The sequence below is a fragment of the Puma concolor genome, chromosome A2, assembly GCF_028749965.1.
Source record: "Puma concolor isolate L17-30 chromosome A2, mPumCon1.1.hap2, whole genome shotgun sequence".
Lineage (NCBI taxonomy): Eukaryota > Metazoa > Chordata > Mammalia > Carnivora > Felidae > Puma > Puma concolor.
The window spans coordinates 119,092,820-119,111,161 of NC_141668.1; the positions used below are offsets into that span (position 1 = coordinate 119,092,820).

Here is an 18,342-nt window from a genome sequence, read left to right on the forward strand (position 1 = left end):
ACTGCCACACGCCAAGCCACCTAGGCTAGGACGCCTATGTCCTGCTTACTTAAGGGAACAGAGGAGGGGCATGTGAGTCATTTTAAGCTGCTATTAGTTGTTCATGTAATACACGACAGGCCAAGTATTTTACATGTAGTATTTCAATGCCCAGTACAGTCCTCTGAGGTAGACGTTATCTCTAGCTTGCTGATGAAGAAGTAGAGGCTCAGAGAGGTGAAGCGACTTGCCCAAGGTAACACAGCCAGTGAGTAGCAGCGCCCAAATATGGACCCAGGTGTGTGTGACTTCCGCGCCCACACCCCAGCCCTGTACCACCCAGCCTCCAGCCAGAGAGGTTCTGGAACCTAAGTTGGGGCTGGATTTTCAGACAGAGGTTCATAGGTGGGTTCCTCTGTGGGGCCGGAGCTGAGAGGCCTGACCAGGTCCCGGAGGAAATGGTCACTCACCCTTGGGAGAAGTCCCGAAAGGTTTGAGACAACACCCACAGGGGAACGGCACAGAGCCGGAGCACCACCTTCCCCTCACACCCCTGGCACCCCACAGGGATCTCCAAACCCTTGCTCCTTCCTTCTCTCCTTTGCAACTGAGTGTCCTCCTACAAAGCCCTGCTCCAAGAACCAGTCCCCATACCACCAGGCATGTAGTAGGTGTTAAATTAATGCTGAAGGAATGAACCAATGATATCTTCATATTCTCTCTCATTTTATTGGAAGACTGGATCAATTATATTATTATTCCCACTTCACAGATATAGAAACTGAGGTTTTTAAAAAAATTTTTTGTATTTATTTTTGAGGGGGGGGGCAGGGAGAGCGAGAATGAGCAGGGGAGGGGCAGAGGGAGAGGGAGACACGGAATCCGAAGCAGGCTCCAGGCTCTGAGCTATCAGCACAGAGCCCAGTGTGGGGCTCGACCTCACAAACTATGAGATCATGACCTGAGCCGAAGTTGGATGCTCAACCAACCAAGCCACCCAGGCACCCCTAGACACAGAGGTTCTAACTGACCAAGTGACAAGCTCAAGGCCATGCAATAGTAAGTGGCAGAGCTGGGGTTCCATCCCATATCTCTGTGACCCCTAAGCACTCTGCTGTACTATGCAGTGTACCCCAGAAAGAAATAGCACCTTGTATCTGACAATTCCTTACAGTTTGTCAAGACCCTTCCATTTCCTTCTTGTACCTCATTGTTGCAAATTGGCCTGTGGGTGTGAGAGCAGGGAGGCTGGGGTACAGGAAGGAGGGCCCAAGAGAGCAGGACACCTCTCTGGCCCATGGCAATTAGCCTCACCTCCAGGGGCAACATGTCCATGGCCTTGCAGTGAGAGAGCTGGCCAGCCTTAAGGACAGTCCTGTCCACAGAGGGCCTGTGGAGTGGGCCACCCAGGCCTAGAAATCCCCACTGATGCAGGGTCTCCTTGGAAGCTGACCATGGCCACTGTGCAGGTGTTCTTTGGAGCCATATTTTATAAAGATAGATTCTGAGCAAGGTGGTCCCACAAGGTGATGGGGGGGCATTTCTTATAGGGTTAAAGGGCTTCTTTGTAGCCACCACTCACCTCCCAGCCCTGGCTTTGCTTCATTGTGCCCAAGACAGGTGGCTGCCCCTGTCTGGGACTCAGGATCCCTTTCTATAAAATGGAAGGATAGGGATGATGGGGGCGGGGGGGGGGGGGGGCATGGTAGCACCTTCCGGCACCAGTGGATCATGAGTCCACATACACCAGCTTTGTAGGCAGATCCCAAAGGGGATTTCCTCTGGGGAGAAAGTGGACACCCCCACAGGATACCTTTGAAGGCTGCTGAGGCTGCATCAGCGTTGCCTGTGTTCCAAGGGCAGACAAGCTCATCTGCCTATTCTCCCTCCTCAGGCCCAGCACCACATCCCACTTCTACCCTGCTCCCTTCGGCCGCTTGCTGGACACCCTGGCCGGGCCCAAGCATTCCGCATACTTACAGCAGGGTAGGGAAGAAGGTCTGTGTTCAGGTCCCAACACCCTTGCCGGCTGGACCGCTTCATTCTAGTTACATGGCCCCTCTGCCTCCGTTTCATCATCTGTAAAATGGGGCTGATAATAAGTAGTAATTAAATGAGCCACAACATGAAAAGTTCTTAGAACAAACAGTACCTGGCACGTAGCAATTGTCCAGGCAATGCTACCTCTCAGTACTACTATTTGTAACATGTACGAATAGCATCTCTTCTGCCCAGCGGCTCTCAAGTGGAGCTGCCCTTATGGCAATCTAGCATCCTGGAGGGAGCACTGGATTGAGAGTCCTGAATCCACAGCTCTCACGTCAGTCACCCCGACAGTCAGGGGCAGGGATCCCTTCACCTCTCCTAGCCTCCATTTCCCCTTCTGTCAGGTGGCTCCCCTCATTCCCCAGCGCACTTGAGAGTCCTAAATGTCTATTGAATGTTCTTAAACTCACAGCCGTGACTCTGTGCCAACAGGACCCCTTTCTGTCTTGCGGATGTATCCTTGCCTCAGAGTCTGCCCCATCATGGTTTGTTGAATGAATGTGTTACCTGTGGAAGGTGCAATGTACTGTGGTGCAGCTGTCTAACAATACGGAATTCTATCATGTGGCAGGTGCCTTGCCAAGGGCTTCATGTTCCTCGTTTTGTTTAATCCTTAAAATCCTTCTAAGGTTCCTCCTACTCCAGGGATAAGGACAGAAATCTGGAGGGTGGTCTACAAGTCCCCCACTCCTCTCCTGCCCCTTGCTCACACTCTTCCCCTCTAGGCATTCAGGCCCCCTTTCAAGTTCCTTGAAAATTGCCAAGCTCTATCTAGCCTCAGGGCCTTTGCACATGCCATTCCCTTTGCCAGGAACACCACCTCTCCTTTTGCCTAGAGAACTCCTGCTCAGACTCCAGACCTCAGCTCAGTGACTCCCCCCTTGGGGAAACCTTCTGCAACTCCCCCCTCTACTCCCACCAGGGGTGACCAGGTCTTCCTGCTGAATGTGCTCATGGCCTCTGCCCCTTCATCTTGTACCCTTTTGTCAATTTACATCGGTTTGTGGATTCATTTCGCATCTGTCTCTAAATCCTCTTGAGAGTAGACACCATGGCTTTCCTGCTGTATCCTCAGCACCGAGCACAGAACCTGGAAAGTAGTAGACATCAGTGGATATTTGCTCAACAAATGAGCATACAGAGAAGCAGGAAACTGATGACACTGCCTAGTTTACAGGTGAGAAGCCTGAGGCCAGAGAGATCGAGAGACTTGCCCCAAATCACACAGCCCATCAGAGTGGAGCAGGATTTGAGCTAGTCCATGGGGCTCTGGCTGCTAATCTCTCTGGACCCACCCCTCTCCTGTGCCATGTTGGGGTGCGGTGGAGGACCAGAGGCTCTCCCAGAGGGAGGGGGCTTCAGTGACAGGATAAGGGCTTCAGTCCCCCTCAGAGCCCTGCTCCTTAGAAACCTCATAAGGTTATGAGCCCATAACCTCACTTCTCCTCTGTGAGCCTTCCGGGAAAGATCTGTGTTCTAATTCTGGCTCCAGCTGTGTGATTCTGGGCTTGTCACCTCCACTCCCCAGATCTCAGTTTCCTCGTCAGTAAAATGTGGAGTGATGCTCTCCACATAACAGGCTAATGGTGTGTGCATAGATATGTGCATTAGCACACGGGAAAGCTCTCAGCGGAGATAGCTGACGTGTTCCTTGCGGCCTCCAACCTATTCTGATGACACACTAGCAGCCAGAATGGGTGCATTTCAGTCCCTAACTCCTTACTGGTTACAATCCCAACAGTGTCCACCTGTCCAGCAGTCAGTGCGTGGGCCTCTCAGCTGCAGTATTCTCTATTGTCGCACCTCAGCTCCCATCCTCTCTGGGAATCCTCTCTCCCTGCTGGGCCCCACCACCTCCTCAGGAGGAGAACCTCCAGAGAGATGGCAGGCTGTGGGGCAGACTGCTAAGTTTGAATGCTTGGTCCTGTGCCACACAGCTGTGCTCCCCCAAGCAAGCCACTCGCCCTCCCTGGGCTTATTCTTCACCTGTAAATTGAGGGTTGATAACACTAAATTCTCCTGGGTAGCAATGAGGAGTAAATGACAGCTCTTGTGTTAAGTGCCTGGCACATAGTAGGCACTTAGCAAATGACAGATTCCCTTTTCTCTTCTCCTGACAGTCCTAGCTCCATCATCCCTACTCCTTCTGTTTCCTCTTTCCTTCTCCTCTTCTTTCCCCAGGGAGTCAGCCTTCTGGCAGGAGTGAAAACACACACACACACACACACACACACACACACACACACACACACAAATGTCAACTAGGAACCCCAGCACAGTACCTCACATTCTGTGAGAGCTAAATAAATATTTTTAGACCGAATAATCCTGAAGAAATGAATTACTAATGGTTAAATGTCAGGCTATAGGTGGCTGGGAGGGAGCATTGAGGGATAGGGCCTCCTTGGGTGTTCAATTCACCTTGAGTTCAGCCCTGGGTTCAAGCATCCTATTCCCAGTTGAGACCTTACTGAGGAACGTCAGAGTGAAGTTCAGGTCCTCCTTTGTCCTTCACAAGGTGGGCATGCAGAGAGAGCCCATTCATTGACAGGCTCAGGAAATAGCAACTCTTAAACCAGGACCTCCAGCAAGTGCAAAGAATATTGGCAGAGCTACAGAGAGATGCAAATACCAGTTCAAAACCACCAGGGGAATTTCTTTTTCATTCAACAAACCTGCACTCATCAGTTCAATCAATATTTATTGAGGTTCTGTGCCCAGTGCTGAGGATACAAGCAAATGAGATCCCCAGGATCCCCAAGGATTTCCCCCAACCTGATGGGCATGACATAAAAAGGTTAATAGCAACAAACTCTTGTTGGGGGTTGGAGATGATGGAGGGGAAATCAGGGAAGGCTTCAGAGAGGAGGGGTTGCTGGAGTTGAGGCTTGAAGCATGAATAGGAGTTCTCCAAGCAGAAAAGTGGGAAGGGAAGGCATCCCAGGCAGAGCTGATAGTGCATGCAAAGACACAGAGGCATGGAAATGCAAGAGTGTGTTTGGAGAGCAGGAGAGGCCTAGTGTGGGGGAAAACGGATAGAGGATAATGGGGAGGGTCTGGAATAGTCATGAGCCTCTCATGAGCCACTCATGAGCCTTGGAAGGACTTTGGGTTTTATGCTAAGGGCACAGGGAAGCCAAAGAGGGTTTAGTGGAGTTGAGAAGCTCTCTGAGGTGCAGGGATGGGTAAGCAGGGGAAGGATAGCAGGAGAAGGAGGAGGGAGACCAAGGTGAGGAGGCAGGATGGACAGATGGGAGTGGGCAGCGTGTTTGCATGTGCATTAACCAAAGGGATAGCATGGATGAGACCATGTTCCCCAGGCCTGGAAAAGGCAACCTCCCCCAGGGAGCCCTCCCATAATAGTTCTTGATTCCCCAGGCTCTGTGTTCTTGCAGGAGAGAAAGTACCAACTCTCTAACTGGCCACTGTTCCTAACGTCTGGCCTCACAGAGGGGCAGCAAGGTCAGTCGTCATCACACACCTTCCCTGCCCCACTGGAAGGCTAGGGGAGGCCATCCGGGCTCTGGTTTTCCTGACCTGTGGGAAATTAAGTCCTGTGGCTCCCTGGATACAGGTTCACACCCACCTCCTTTGGGGTCCTTGGGCTTAGCACGAGGACTCACGCAGTCCTGGTTTCAAGCCTCATTTCCCAAACTCCCTGTATGACCTTTGGCAACATCATTTCACCTCGCTCTACCTCACTTTCCTCATCGGTAAAATGGGGATGAAAAATAGGACCTACCTCCCAGGATGTTGTGGAGGTCATACCATGAGCCGCACGGTAGGATGCTGATATGAATGGTGCCTCAAGTTAGAAGTCAGGCTGAACCCTTCTTACTGAGGGAGCACGAACCAGTGGGGGGGAGCCAGGCACTGGGGGCCTGGGTTTGTGGGTCAGAAGTCTGCACTGGATTGGCAGGTTCTTAGAGGCCAGCCCTGCCCACGCTCTACGGGGGAGGGATCTGAGCCATCATCCAACAAGATGAAGGGCTAGAAGAGACCCCCACACACACACCGCCACGATGTTTCCCAGGGGCCTTCTGGAGAATCTCACCCTCTGTGTTTATTCTGTGCTTATTCTATTAATAACAGCTGCCATTTTCCATTAGCCTGCAACCCAGCCAAATAGGTATTATTATTCCCATTTTACAGATGAGAAAGCTCAGGGAAGTTGAGTCCTTGGCCCAAATACTGCCAGTAAGTGAAAGAGTGGGGATTTGAATCCAGATCTGACTGACCACCAAACCAAGATCGGGTTGGCTGAGGAAGTTTTGGACCTCTGTGGGATGGGTATAGGGCCCCAAGGTGGGTGAGAGACTTGGGAGAAGCCAGGGCACATAGTCCCCAGACACACATTCTATGGCCCCTCAAGGTCATCGTCCTAGGAGAGCATGAGTCATATGCCTTAAACTAGAGTAAATTTAGTCAGGGACAGAGGGAACGGTCTCAAACTCAAGTGGGTCCAATCTGGGCTCAAATCTTGACCTTGGCCCTCACTGGCTCTGTAACTCCTAAGCAAGCCACTTGAGGTCTCTGAGCCTCCATTTTTCCCTCCTATAAAATGGGAAGAAGCCCAGTCTCTCCTGAGGTGATGTGTGAAGGCCAGACAAGGCAGCGATGTGAGGGGCCTTTGGAAATAGCTTCTCATCCTCCAAGAGCTCCGGCCAGCAGCTCTTTGTGACAACAGTTAACCTGCCCCAGGACCCCTGTCGAGGCATCAAAAGACCCTGAGTTGGATGAGGCAAGGGTAGATGTGGTCCTCATTCCTACTTCCCTTCAAGAGGGGGAGGCAAAAGAGAACCTGTGTCTTCCAGAAAGGACACAGCTGGCGTCTGATTGCATTTGATTCTGCCTCCCTGAGACCCGTCTGGACCTACCTCATCTGTCTCCTTTATGCAAATTGCCTTCATCAGACTGGACCTCATCCCTACCCTTATCCCTGGGTAGACTGACCCTCTACTTCCCCTACTCTCTGGCTCTAGGATTTCTGCCCCAAGACATGGTCTGGACAACTAAAGACTGTTTGAAAATCAGACTGGGCTGGCTCTCCCCTCAGCCCTGCTCTATTTCTCATACCTTCCCCCAACCCTAACCCTCAATCCTTGTTCACCATAAGCCAAATCATGCTGGAGGCAGAAGCTATCAGTAATCCTCCTGGCCAGCCTCCTGCCTCTCTCCCCCTCTTCCCCGTGGGTGACCCTGCCTTGTAGTTTCTAACCTTCCCGGAGTTGCAACACTGGCACCATTGTTTGTCAGATTTCACAACACCTCTGCCTGCCCAGTACCCCCTGCCCCCCAGCATATCCTGGAAAGACAGGCCAGATGCCCTAGGTGTGCCTGCTGCCTAGGGGAGGCACAGGGAGCAGGGCAGGGGACGAATGTCTGTGGCTAGGTGACCTTGGGCAAGCCACTTACGTCCTTTTCTTGAGGCCTCAGTTTGCTCAGCCGTAAAATGGGAGAAATGGTTAGGAGCCCGTGAAGGTCCTTCTGGTTCTGACATGTGATAAATCAAAATCACACAGCACTGGATTCATTCAAGCCTTTATTGTGGCACCTACCACATGCCGGGAGCTGGGGCTCTGGAGACATAGCTGAAGTGGTCACAGCTCAGTGAGAGAGACAGATGTGTAGACCATCGCAATGCCGTGTGCTCAGAGCCAGGCCAGACTCATGAATTGGTTCTTTTGGTGGAATCAGGAAGGACTATCTGAGGAAGCAGCATTTGAGCTGGACTTTGAAGGATGAATAGGAGTTCATGGGCGAAACATACTGAAAAACCTTCAGACTCTGCGGGTCGACATTTGGGCTGCCTCGGAAGTTAGGGGGCAGCCTGTAATTGGGGTACAGACACAGAGGCTGAAGCACAACAAGGCCTGAAATACCAAGGAGATGGGAGCTTAACCAGATGTCCATTCTAGTCTTAGGTTCTGGGAACAAAAATCCACGAGCTCCTGAGAGTTTGGTGTTGGCTGGTGAGGGCCCAGTGCACCCTAAACAGGGGCCAGCGCACAGGCAGGACTCAGGACTTTCAAGAGGATGAGTGTTGGGGCTCCCACCCGGCCCACACCTTGCTGGCCTTCACAGATAGGGAGCCATGGGCCTGGCGTCCTCAGGCTTAGGTCACAGGTTTGACTTACCCCCTCCTGGCTTGAGAGACCTTACCTTGGCTACCACACACAAATTTCTCATTGTAATTCAGGTGCTCACAGCAGTCATTATCGTGGTAGGATCAAACGACTCACTGTTTTGCAGTGGGCTTTGCAAACTGTAAAGTGTGCTGGACGCCGAAAGGATTATTGCTGTGGCAGTGGTGGCTCGTAACTGGCCCCTTGTGGGGCTGTTTGTTTTGTAATCAGGAAAAGTGGTTTCCTCCCCCCCGCCCCCCACCTCTGCCCACCAATGATGTCATAGAAATAATGGTGGGATTCCTGGCATGGACACATTTACTCCAACCAGACCTGAGCTGCAATGAGCCTTTCGCCCTCTGCCCCTTTACTGCCCACCCTCACCCCGGCCATCTCAGAACGCTCTTATTTGGCCCTGTGTAGGAGGAGAGAGGCTGCCCCTAGGCCCTGGGGAAGGGGTGGGGGACTCCTGGCTTGGCCTCTCCTAAGGTGGGATCTGACTGAGAGGTCTACCTGGAGGGGGACCAGTGGAGCCCCTCATCTGTGCCCCCAAGAAGGAGCCAACATGGGAGCTCCCTGTCCCAGGCCACTGGTGGGGGCAAGAGCTTCTCTGAGCTGTGTCCTAGGTGGAACCCCAGCCGAGTGCCTTCCCTGCCTGGCCCAGGAGCAGAATGGGACCCCTTGGTGGGGTTAGGGAAATAAAGAGCGAGGAGTATCAGCACGGCCCTGCTGACAGAGGCCCTGCCGCTGGCACTCGCTCCCAGCTCTCTGCCTCCCTCGGCCCCTCTGCCCAGCCAGGTTCTGATTTTGGTGCAGTGCAGACTTTCAGCTTAACGAGACAAATTGATATTCTGTGCCAGCCCAGGGATGGAGAGGCAGCTCGGGACGCTCAGGCTCGGGCGGGCAGCTCAGAACTGGGCAGGGGGTGGGGACAGGGGAAGGAGGCAGCTTCGATCTGGAGCTGCCTTCCGGGGCCACCCCCAGCCCTGACCCTCCTCCAGTATGCGCCCCCTCCACGCTGACTGGTGCCCTGAGACAGTGGTCCTGAAGGTCCTCCCACTTTCCGTGCCGTCCTCCCAAGCAGGGCACCCCTCCTCTAAGGGGGTAGGGCAGTGGAAAGGGAGGCCTCAGAATCCAAGAGAAGCCCCTTCACCTACTGTGACCTCCTAACCTTGATCTTGGGTCTGTCCTCCCACCAGTCTGGATTTAAAGGGGCAGCAGGTCTGAACTTAAACGGATAGCAGATGAGGCGGGAAGAAGTGAGCGGTTGGCTGGGGTGGGGGGGGGGGGAATTGCATTCCTGCAGACTCCTTATTGGGGGTCCCTGGAGTCTCTGGACGTGGCCAGCCAACCCCAGTATGGTCAGTCCCCCAACTCATCACAGATGTCCCTGTAGATGAAGTGGATACAGGAGACGTTTGTAGACACCCCTGCCGGTGTGCACCTGTGAGCAGAGAAACGGCCTAGCGTCTTGAAGGGGTCTTCTGCCAGCCCTGCAGCCCCCAGGCAGGTGGGAGTACCCATAGGTAGGGCTACAGGGCTGCCGGGGTGGCGTTTAGATGGCAGCGGGGAGCTCAGTACCGGCTCTGCTATGTTGGACCTGCAGCCACAGATGTGTTTAGTCTCTGTGGAGTCCATTGCTCTCCCCCTATGTGACCTTTGCCCCCCTTTGGTCTGGGGGTGCCCTGACCAAAAAGAGGGGGACACCAGAGCCCCTGCATAGCCGAAGGAGTCCCTCAGAAAGTAGGGGGTGACCTGGGGCCATTTGAGCAAAATCTTCCCCTCTCCCCTTTTACGGTCTCCCGACGACCACCATCAATCGCAGGACGCCCTCCACTCAGGCTCAGCCCCGACAGTACCCTCACCATGCCCTTGACATTCCCTCCTACTTTGGGGGAGCAGGCATATTCCTGGGACTCTGCCAGCTTCAGTTCCTCATGATCCCACGGGAGGAATTAAAACCGCAAACAACACCGTGGTGGTTCGGTCCACACACCCCCGCCCCCACTCTCCTCCCCCAGTCCCCCCACCAGAACAAGCCCTCCCCGCGTCCCTCCCTCCGTCCTCCGTCCTCCGCCCCCTCCCCCAGCCTCCGGCAGCGCAGCGGCAGGGGCGGCCTCTGCCTCCCCCGAGATTGCATTTTGCCAGCGAGATGCTCTCCTAGAAGCCGGCGCCGGCGCCTCCGCCCCCCCCCGCCCCCCCCACCTGCTCGGGCAGGATGGTACAGTCTGCAGAGGGACCCGGGCACGCTGGCTGGGCTCAGCCGCGGCACCAGCTGCCGCACCGCGATTACGGGGCTGCCCGCCTGGAAACCGTGCCGGATTTGTGGTGATTTTCGTAGCCAAGTAAGTACCGGCATCCCCCAGCATGAGAAAATAAAAAATAAAAAGCGCCCCACTCCGTTCTCCCCTTCCTCCCTCACCCATTTTATTTTGTTTCATTTCATTTGATTTTTTTCAGTGCTGATGGTGGTGGCGGCAGTGTGTGTGTGGGGCGGGGGGGGGGGGGGGGGGGGGGGGGTGGTTGGTGGGAGCCCGGCTTGTTTATCTGGCAGCAGCTGAGGCTGCATTGGGAGCCGCCGCTGAGGGAGACACTAGCGTGAGGGTCCGTGTGCTGGGGGATAGGACGGGGGTGCTGGGGACTTGAGCAGGGGGCCTTGGACAAGCGGATGCCCAGGGTCTCAGGTAGATGCCGGCAGCCTCTGCTCAGCAAATGCCCCCGATGGATGTTATGCAAGGGCCGGCAAGCCAGTAGCAGGCGGCAAGGTTCTCTTCCCTCTGAGCTTGTCCCAGGGAGAGGCAGAGGACTAGAGGGTGCCTCCTGGCCGGCCCCCACTGGGTTGCAAGAAAGAGGCAGAGGGAGACTCCCACAGAGGGTCCTTCTGGCAGGGTGGGCTGCAGTGTGCCAGGACCACCAGGTCAGGCCAGCTAAGGCATGTGGTGGCAGGGATGAGTCCCCAGGTCCCCAAGATGGTCAGGAGGGGGGCACGAGTGGGGTGGCCAGGCCATTTTGCAGCAGTCATGCTGGGTGGTGGAGTTGGCACTTTCAGCCCGGATGCCCAGTTCCTCAGCCAGTCTGGGTGGCCTCTGGCTGAGAGCTAGGTACCTGGGGCTCCTCCCTGCCCCCTGCAGGGTCAAGACTGAGGAAATCCATCAGGGGGTCTCTGCACTCCCCATGGGTGAGCTGCGCAGCCACCCTTTGTAGCCAAGGGGTCACTCCATGCATGGCTGTCCTCTGGTCACCTAGGTTGTATGGAGAGGGGTCTCTGGGGCTGGCCTGCCCTAGTCAGGCAAGTGCCCCAGGGGTCTTGGGGCCCCCACACAGAGGCCCAGCCAGGCTCGACCTTCAGAAGGGTAAGCGAGTGGGCAGGCTCAGCCAGCAGAGGGTCTTGGCGTGACGCTGAGCGCCCCTCGCCCAGCACAGAATGGGTTCCCCTCCTTGCCTGCATTGCTCTCCAAATCGCTGGGAGGAGGCAGAGCTGACGTTTGGGGCATTTCCAGGAGCTGCAGGCGCCATCCGGAGAAATTCTCCTTTGACGTGTGCAGTAGGAGGGGGCTTGGAGCGCAGGCCTCAGGGGCCTCCGCCTGTTAACTTCGTTGAAGGAGCAGTGGCAGGGAGGGGGCTAAGATGGCTCTGAGGGAACCCTGCAGGGGGAGTTCAGGAAAGATGCAAATGGCCCATATTATTTAGCTACCTTTGTACCCCCCGTCCCATTCTCATCAGGGCATGTACACAGCCACAGATACACTTATACAAATACAGGACACATAGTAGTGTATTGTATGTGTTCAAATCATACACACATACAGAGTTCCTGTGCCCATAGATACACTTCAGCACATGTGAATACAGCTCAAATCCCTGGATACCACCTGCTCACCTGCAAACCACAGCATGCACATGAATGCATCATGCACACACACACACACACACACACACACACACACACACACACACATACACACACACCTGTGAATGCAGCATACCCACACATGCACGTAGCTCTAACAGGAATGCAGGAGGCTGCATGTGGGCTAACTGGCCTGCACGTGGTGCCCTGCAGCAGCCACAAATGTGGCATGTGGCCATGTGAGGGCTGGCCCCCATGTGAAAATGACAAGCACATATTTGTGGTATCCCACAGGCCATTTCTGCATGCCCTTCCATGCATTAGCAGGCGCACAGCATGCTGGAATGTGCCCACGGGGCAATGTAGGTTGCATATGTACAAAGACAGCCCAGGCACACAGACGCGGCACCTCTGCGGATGCTTCATGCACACATCCACCCCTCAGCTTTCAGACATCTGCCCTGGGAGTGAAGGTGCCTCTGTGGGCACTGGGGAGAGGCTTACCCCTCAGGGGACTACCTGTGAGGACACAGGGACACCGGCCAGGCTAGGGCCAGCCCAGATTCCCAGGGAGCTCTGATTGGAGTCAGGTTATTGATGTTCTGTGGAGAAGGCTGCCCAGAGTTGGAAAGGGGACAGAGGAGGGGGCAGGAGCAGCTGCTGCCCACAGCCCAGACCACCAGGAGTCTGGACCAGTCCCACCACCCCACTTCTCTGGCACCAGGAAACCTGCACACTGGAGGGAGTCTCTCAGAGCTCGGGTCCAGGACACTGCCAACAGCCCCCAAGTTCTCTCCAGACCACAGATCACAAAAGCTGCCTGTGGCTCATGCTGTAGAGAGACTGAAATTCTCTTCTCCCCTTGGCCCCTCTTCCTTTCTCCCCACCTAGCGTAGGTATGGGTTGGGAGACTTGGGTAAACAATAGTAAGCCAGCTAGCATTCACTGAGCTAATTGTTCTGCATCCATCGCTTCAGGGATGGGGGGGGGGGGGCTCCCATGACCACGTTATTCCCATGCCATAGATGAGAAGCTGCACAGAGAAGTAGAGACACTTATCCAAGGCCACACAGCTGGAACATGGCGGAGACAGGGTGGAAGCCAGGCCATTGGCTTCCCTGCCTGCCGTCTTGGACCCTCCCCTCCCTTCTTTCATGAGGCCAGCCTCAACTTAGGGTGCCAACATCTTGGGAACCAACAGTCCAAGAACTTGGGATTTGGGGATGAGACTCCAGGAAAGGGTCCAGAGAGTCTCCTGAGGGCAAAAGCAGAGCCCTCCCCAGACACATGTGGCCCTGTCCTAGACAGCTCTGCCACCTTTTACCTGGTGGAACTGATGGCACTAGAAAGCCAATGCAGATGTGTGCATTCTAAAGTTACCTGGCCTGGACCCGTTCATAACAGGGAAACTGAGGGCCAGCCAGGGGAAAGGATTTGTCCAAGGTCACACTGTGCTTTTTGGAGAGTAGGGTGTCTTGCCAGCCTCCGTCAGGTCCCAGGCGTGAAGCAGCAGGGGCCTGTTTGGTTCCTGGTTTTCCCCAGCTGTTTGACTGCAAGTTAAAATGATGAGTGCACTGGGCCCAGCCTCTACTTCTGACCAGCTGTATGACCTTGGGCAAGCTGCTTTGTCCCTCTGCACCTCAGTCTCCTCTTCTGTGACCAGGGCATGCCTGTTCTTGCCCTGCCTCCCCCCACAGTGATCTGAGAACCTCGAACACCCTAGAGAGCTGTGCACAGAGGTGCCATTGGCATCAGAGCCTGGAGCCTGAGCCGGTGAGCACCTTCCTGCTGCAGTTGGCCAAAGTCAGGAGGGGAAGGAAGGAAGGGAATTCTCTAGGCCGATGGGTGTCCGGCATATTAATGAACCTAGAGAATCACCTGGTAGAGGACAAATTTCCAGGTCCCCCGCCCAGTGATTCAGGAGGTCCCGGGAGCTGTGTTTTCACAGGTGTCCCTGGGTTCTTATCTCTGTGGCTGTGTACCCAGTGGAGCGAGGTGGCTGAGAGTGGATTTGGGGGAGCTCGGAGGCTCTCACAGCTGGGAGTAACTGGAGCATCATGCTATTCACCTGCTCCCGTCACATCCAGAGAAACTGAGGTCACCTGGCAGTTTGGTGGCAAAATAAGACTGAGACTCAGATCTCCAGCCCTCCAGTCCTCTGTCCTGCCCCCAGCCTCTGGCTGCACCCTGCACCCCTAAATCAGGCCCTTCTCACATGGCAAACAGGGCCATCTTTCTTAGCAGTGTGGCTGGGAGGGGTGCACCTAAGAGACTCCCTGAGTCTTGGGTTTGAGTCGCCATGATGCCTCTTCCCAGCTCTATGGCAGTGAGGGAATTGGCTTGTCCTCTGTAAACCTCAATGTTCCCCTCTCTAGAAGGGCTGTTGGGAAGATTCTGAGTGATGTGTGTGAAGCAGCTGGCACATCATAGGTGCAGGGTGAAGGTTGGGGACTTGGGGGACCCTGAGGTGCACAGTGTAGTTCCTCTCGACCTCCCCCATTAGCTCCCAAGGGGCTGCAGGAGAACTGTCTGGGGTGCAAGTTCTGGACGCCACATGCAAACACACTTTGTGGGGGTGGATGAGCCCCTTCCCCAACCTCCCCTGTAACACACAGAGCAGTGTGGGAGACAGGGGTGGGTCTCTTATGTGGAATCTGGACACCCCAGCCCACCCTGCCATCTCCAAGGCCAGAACATTAAACATGCAGTAATCCATTTCTCCCTCTGAGCAGGAGCCCCAAACAAGAAACTATTTAGGGAGGATGTCCCCGTGGACAGAGACAGACAGTGGTGATAGTTGATGGGAAAGATGGCAAGGCTCTAGAGTTCAAGACAGTAGGGTGGAGCCTCAGTTCACCCATCTGTGACCTCTCAGGCTGTTGTTGCAAGGGGCAAGTGGGGAAAGTACTGGACATTGAGTGGCAGGCTCAGGGTGTGGCCAGTATTTGTGGCTCAGTGAGTGGAAGTTGTCGAGATCGAGAATCAGACTAAGTTGTGAGCTCGAAACCTACTTCAGCCATTTAAGAATTTGACCCTTGAGTCAGTTGCTTTACCTCTTCAGGCCCTGGCCTTTGGTCTGTAAAATGGGAATAGGTGCCCACTTCGGAGGGCTGCTGCATGATGACGATACAAAATAGGGGACGCTCTCAGCAACCCCTGAGAACCTACTGTGTGCCAGGGGATGTGCTGAGGGCTTCACCCTGGTCTCCAGTGGGGAGCCCCGCATTGGAGGGAGGGAGTGTTTTTAAGGCCTTAGACGCATTCCAGGAAAGCCCTCCAGGGGAGTAGAGAGCAAGATGGCCCGGCCTGATGGAGCAAGATGGCCCGGCCTCCCCATGTGTCGGGGAGGAGGCCTGGGTCTGAGGGTCAGGAGAGTCGAGTTCCAGGCCCAGCTCGGTCAGGGATGGATGACCTTGGGCAAGTCGTGTCAGTCCCCAGGTCTCACAGTTTCCCCTTGAAAGAGGGGGCAGCGATCCTGCCTGCCTCGTGTCCTCTGTGAGGGTAGAGTCTCCTGCCAGCTGGCCCTTGGGCTGAAGGGCCTGAGACACTGCAAGGCTGAGGTTTAACTGCAGCAGCATTTATAACAGCTCTGTTTCCTGTGGCCACCACAGCAAATGGCCACGACCCGAGTGGCCTGAAACAACAGAAATTTAGCGTCCCCCGGTTCTGGAGGCTGGACGTCTGGCATCAAGGTGTCACAGGGCTGCTTTCTGCTGGAGGCCTTGAGGGAGCTGGCACACCGCGCCTCATCCCCAGCTTCCGTTGCTCGCCAGCGACCCTTGGAGCTCAGTGGCTCGTGGCTGTATCGCTGCAATCTCTGTCTTCATTGTCACATCACCTTCTTCTCTGTTGTGTCTCTGTGTCCTCTCTTCTGTTTGTGAAGACACCAGTCACTGGATACAGGGCCCATCCATCCAGGATGGTTTCATCTCGAGATCTTTAAATACATCTGCAAAGACCCTACTTCCAAATAGGGCCACATGCTGAAGTTCCCGGTGGACGTGAAACTTGGGAGGGACACTTCGGCCCACTACAATCGTTACTATTTTACTAGTTCACTATTAGCAAGTCCTTTGCACAGTGTCTCATTGCTTCCTCACAAGCACCCCTTCTACAGATAAAGAAACCGAGGCCTGGGGAGGGGGGGCGGTTAGAACGTGCCTGAGTCACATAGCAAGCGAGGGGCACAGCTGGGATTTGAACCCAGGTCTCTGGTGCTCTTTCTCCTTGCCATCTTTTTAGAGCTGGCTGGCGGCTGCTTCTACCCAGGAACCCGTGAGCCAGGAATTCTAGCCAGTCCTGAGCTGATCCAGGACCTGGGGGTGGAGGGGTTCTTGAGCCCCAGAAAGGAGAGCTGGAGGTGGGCAGGGGAGCTTGGAGGTATCGGGGGGCTATGCTAGGCCCAGGAGACCCGCACAGCAGAGGGTCGAGAGCCCACAGTGCCTTCTTCTCTCTGCCACTCAATGCTCTTACAGACCTCCTGGCTCTCATCTGAAGAATGGGGGAGAGCGACACCAAACCTGTGGGGTAACTGCCAAGCTCTAATATGCTAACCATTGATAGTCATCACTGATAGCTTAAATGTATCCTCCAGCACTTTCCAAATGTTTGTTCGTTTCACATGTGGGAGGTTAATTGCTTATTCCAAGCCTCATCCTGCTAAGCAGCTCTACTGTTGAATAGCTGCATGTGGTTGAACTAGTGGTTGAACTTGACCTCAGTTTACCTCTCCATAAAAGTACCCACCTTCCCAGATGTCCTGAGAGGCAGAAGGGATTCAGGTGAAGTACCTGGCCTGGGGTTACGGTCCAGTCCACCGAAGCCTGGGAGGAAATAGAGATACGATAGTGTTATCGTACTGTTACCTGTAGTGTAAGGATTTGGGGAAGTGATGCAAATGGAGCCCTTGGCTCAGAGATCAGTACTGAAATGGCCTTCCCTGGTGCCATGGGAAAGACTCGAATTTCAATCCTAATGCCAGTGTTTACTGCTGTGACCTTGAACCAGTATCTTTGCCCCATGGAGCTTGGGAGCTTGGCACCCTGAGATGTAAAGGGGATTTGAAGAGACCCACCTAACAAGATAGTGTGTGTGACATGATGGATAGAAAACTGTCACAAATGGGGTCCCGATCCTGCCAGACACTCAGAAACGTTGAGCTTCTGTCCTGCTTCTGGAGAAGGGCCCCCGGAGGACTTCGTTAAAGATGGCCTCAGAAGAGGCAAGTCCTAGTCCCAGGAGAGGTGGATTTAATTTTTGCAGAGACCCCGGGAAGTCGTGCTATAGTGGAGTGGGTGGTTGGAAGAGGCTATGGGAAGAAGCCAAGAACAGACGACCCTGTTTGGGGTCCAAGAGCCATATAGCTTCGAAGGAAGGAAGCAGGTCTCTCTGGGGCTCCCATGCCCACCCCGAGGGCAGTTTTCTATAAAGTTGTGGTGCTCTCCACATTGGCTTGGGCTGCTCCACTGGGTCATGTCTGGCCACCCAGGGACTGCTTTGCAGGGGCCATGGGGACTGTCATCCAAAGGAGCTCACTCTAGCCTGGCTGCCTCAGACCCCTGCTTAGTTGGCCTGGGGCAACAGCTCAAGGCTGGCAAGGGAAGGTGAGCTGTCATGTTTTTCCATCAAGGCTGTAGAGCGGTGGGGGGTGGGGGGCCGGGTTCCTTGGGAAGTCATTTGGAGGTGTCTTCCTGTCTGCCTGAGGCCTTTGCACTGGGTGAGGGCCAAAACCTCATCCAGAGCAAGGGGGGCTGGGCTTCAGGTGACTGAGTCTCCTCAGCGTTCTCACCTGTGCCCGAGGGCAGGGTGCACGTCCCACGTGGGCTGAATTAGCAGTGATGTAGCATGGTGGTTCAGGACCAAGTCTGGGCTGAGCCTGGTGACATCCAACCCGAGGCCTGGGCGCTGAGCCTTGGTTCCCTCGGTTGTAAAATGAGGACAGTAATAGTGCCCACCTTACAGGGTTGTTGTGAATAAAGCTGCACCATGTGGACTCCCAGATGCACATTTTGACACCTCTGAAAGAGGGGTGCCTGTTACAACTGGTGGCATGTCACAGTGAACCAGTCATGTCTTTTCCTTTCCTCAGTATATACAAAGTAGCAATACATCTTACGACAGAGTCCATGAAATATGGTAAATAAGATAAAACCCATAGAGAACTTAGAACCACCAAGCTGTTGGGAAGAAGTCAGTCCCCTGCCTGCCTCCCCACCTCAATCACAGCGGGACCTTAGGCATTTCCTTGCACCCCCCAGGAGCCTTTGTTTCCTCTTCCTCCCAAGGCTGTTGTAAGCAGTCGGCAAGCTTATGTGTGAATCCTATGCCCAGCAGGGTGCCCCT

General features: G+C 54.6%; 1 protein-coding gene across 14 annotated transcripts in view; it reads left to right on the forward strand.

The window, feature by feature from the left end:
- ATP2B2 (ATPase plasma membrane Ca2+ transporting 2) overlaps nucleotides 1-18,342 on the forward strand; it is a 302,573-nt gene that overhangs the window by 116,491 nt on the left and 167,740 nt on the right. For 6 of the 14 annotated variants that reach the window (XM_086697429.1, XM_086697437.1, XM_086697435.1 and 3 more), the window contains exon 1: nucleotides 10,363-10,495. The exons of 3 other annotated variants lie outside the window; for them this stretch is intronic. The gene's annotated coding sequence lies outside the window, so the exon portion shown is untranslated. Of the gene's footprint in view, nucleotides 1-10,359; nucleotides 10,496-18,342 lie in introns of those variants that run through there. 5 more of the 14 variants (XM_086697439.1, XM_086697438.1, XM_086697441.1 and 2 more) reach the window with 3 other exon arrangements.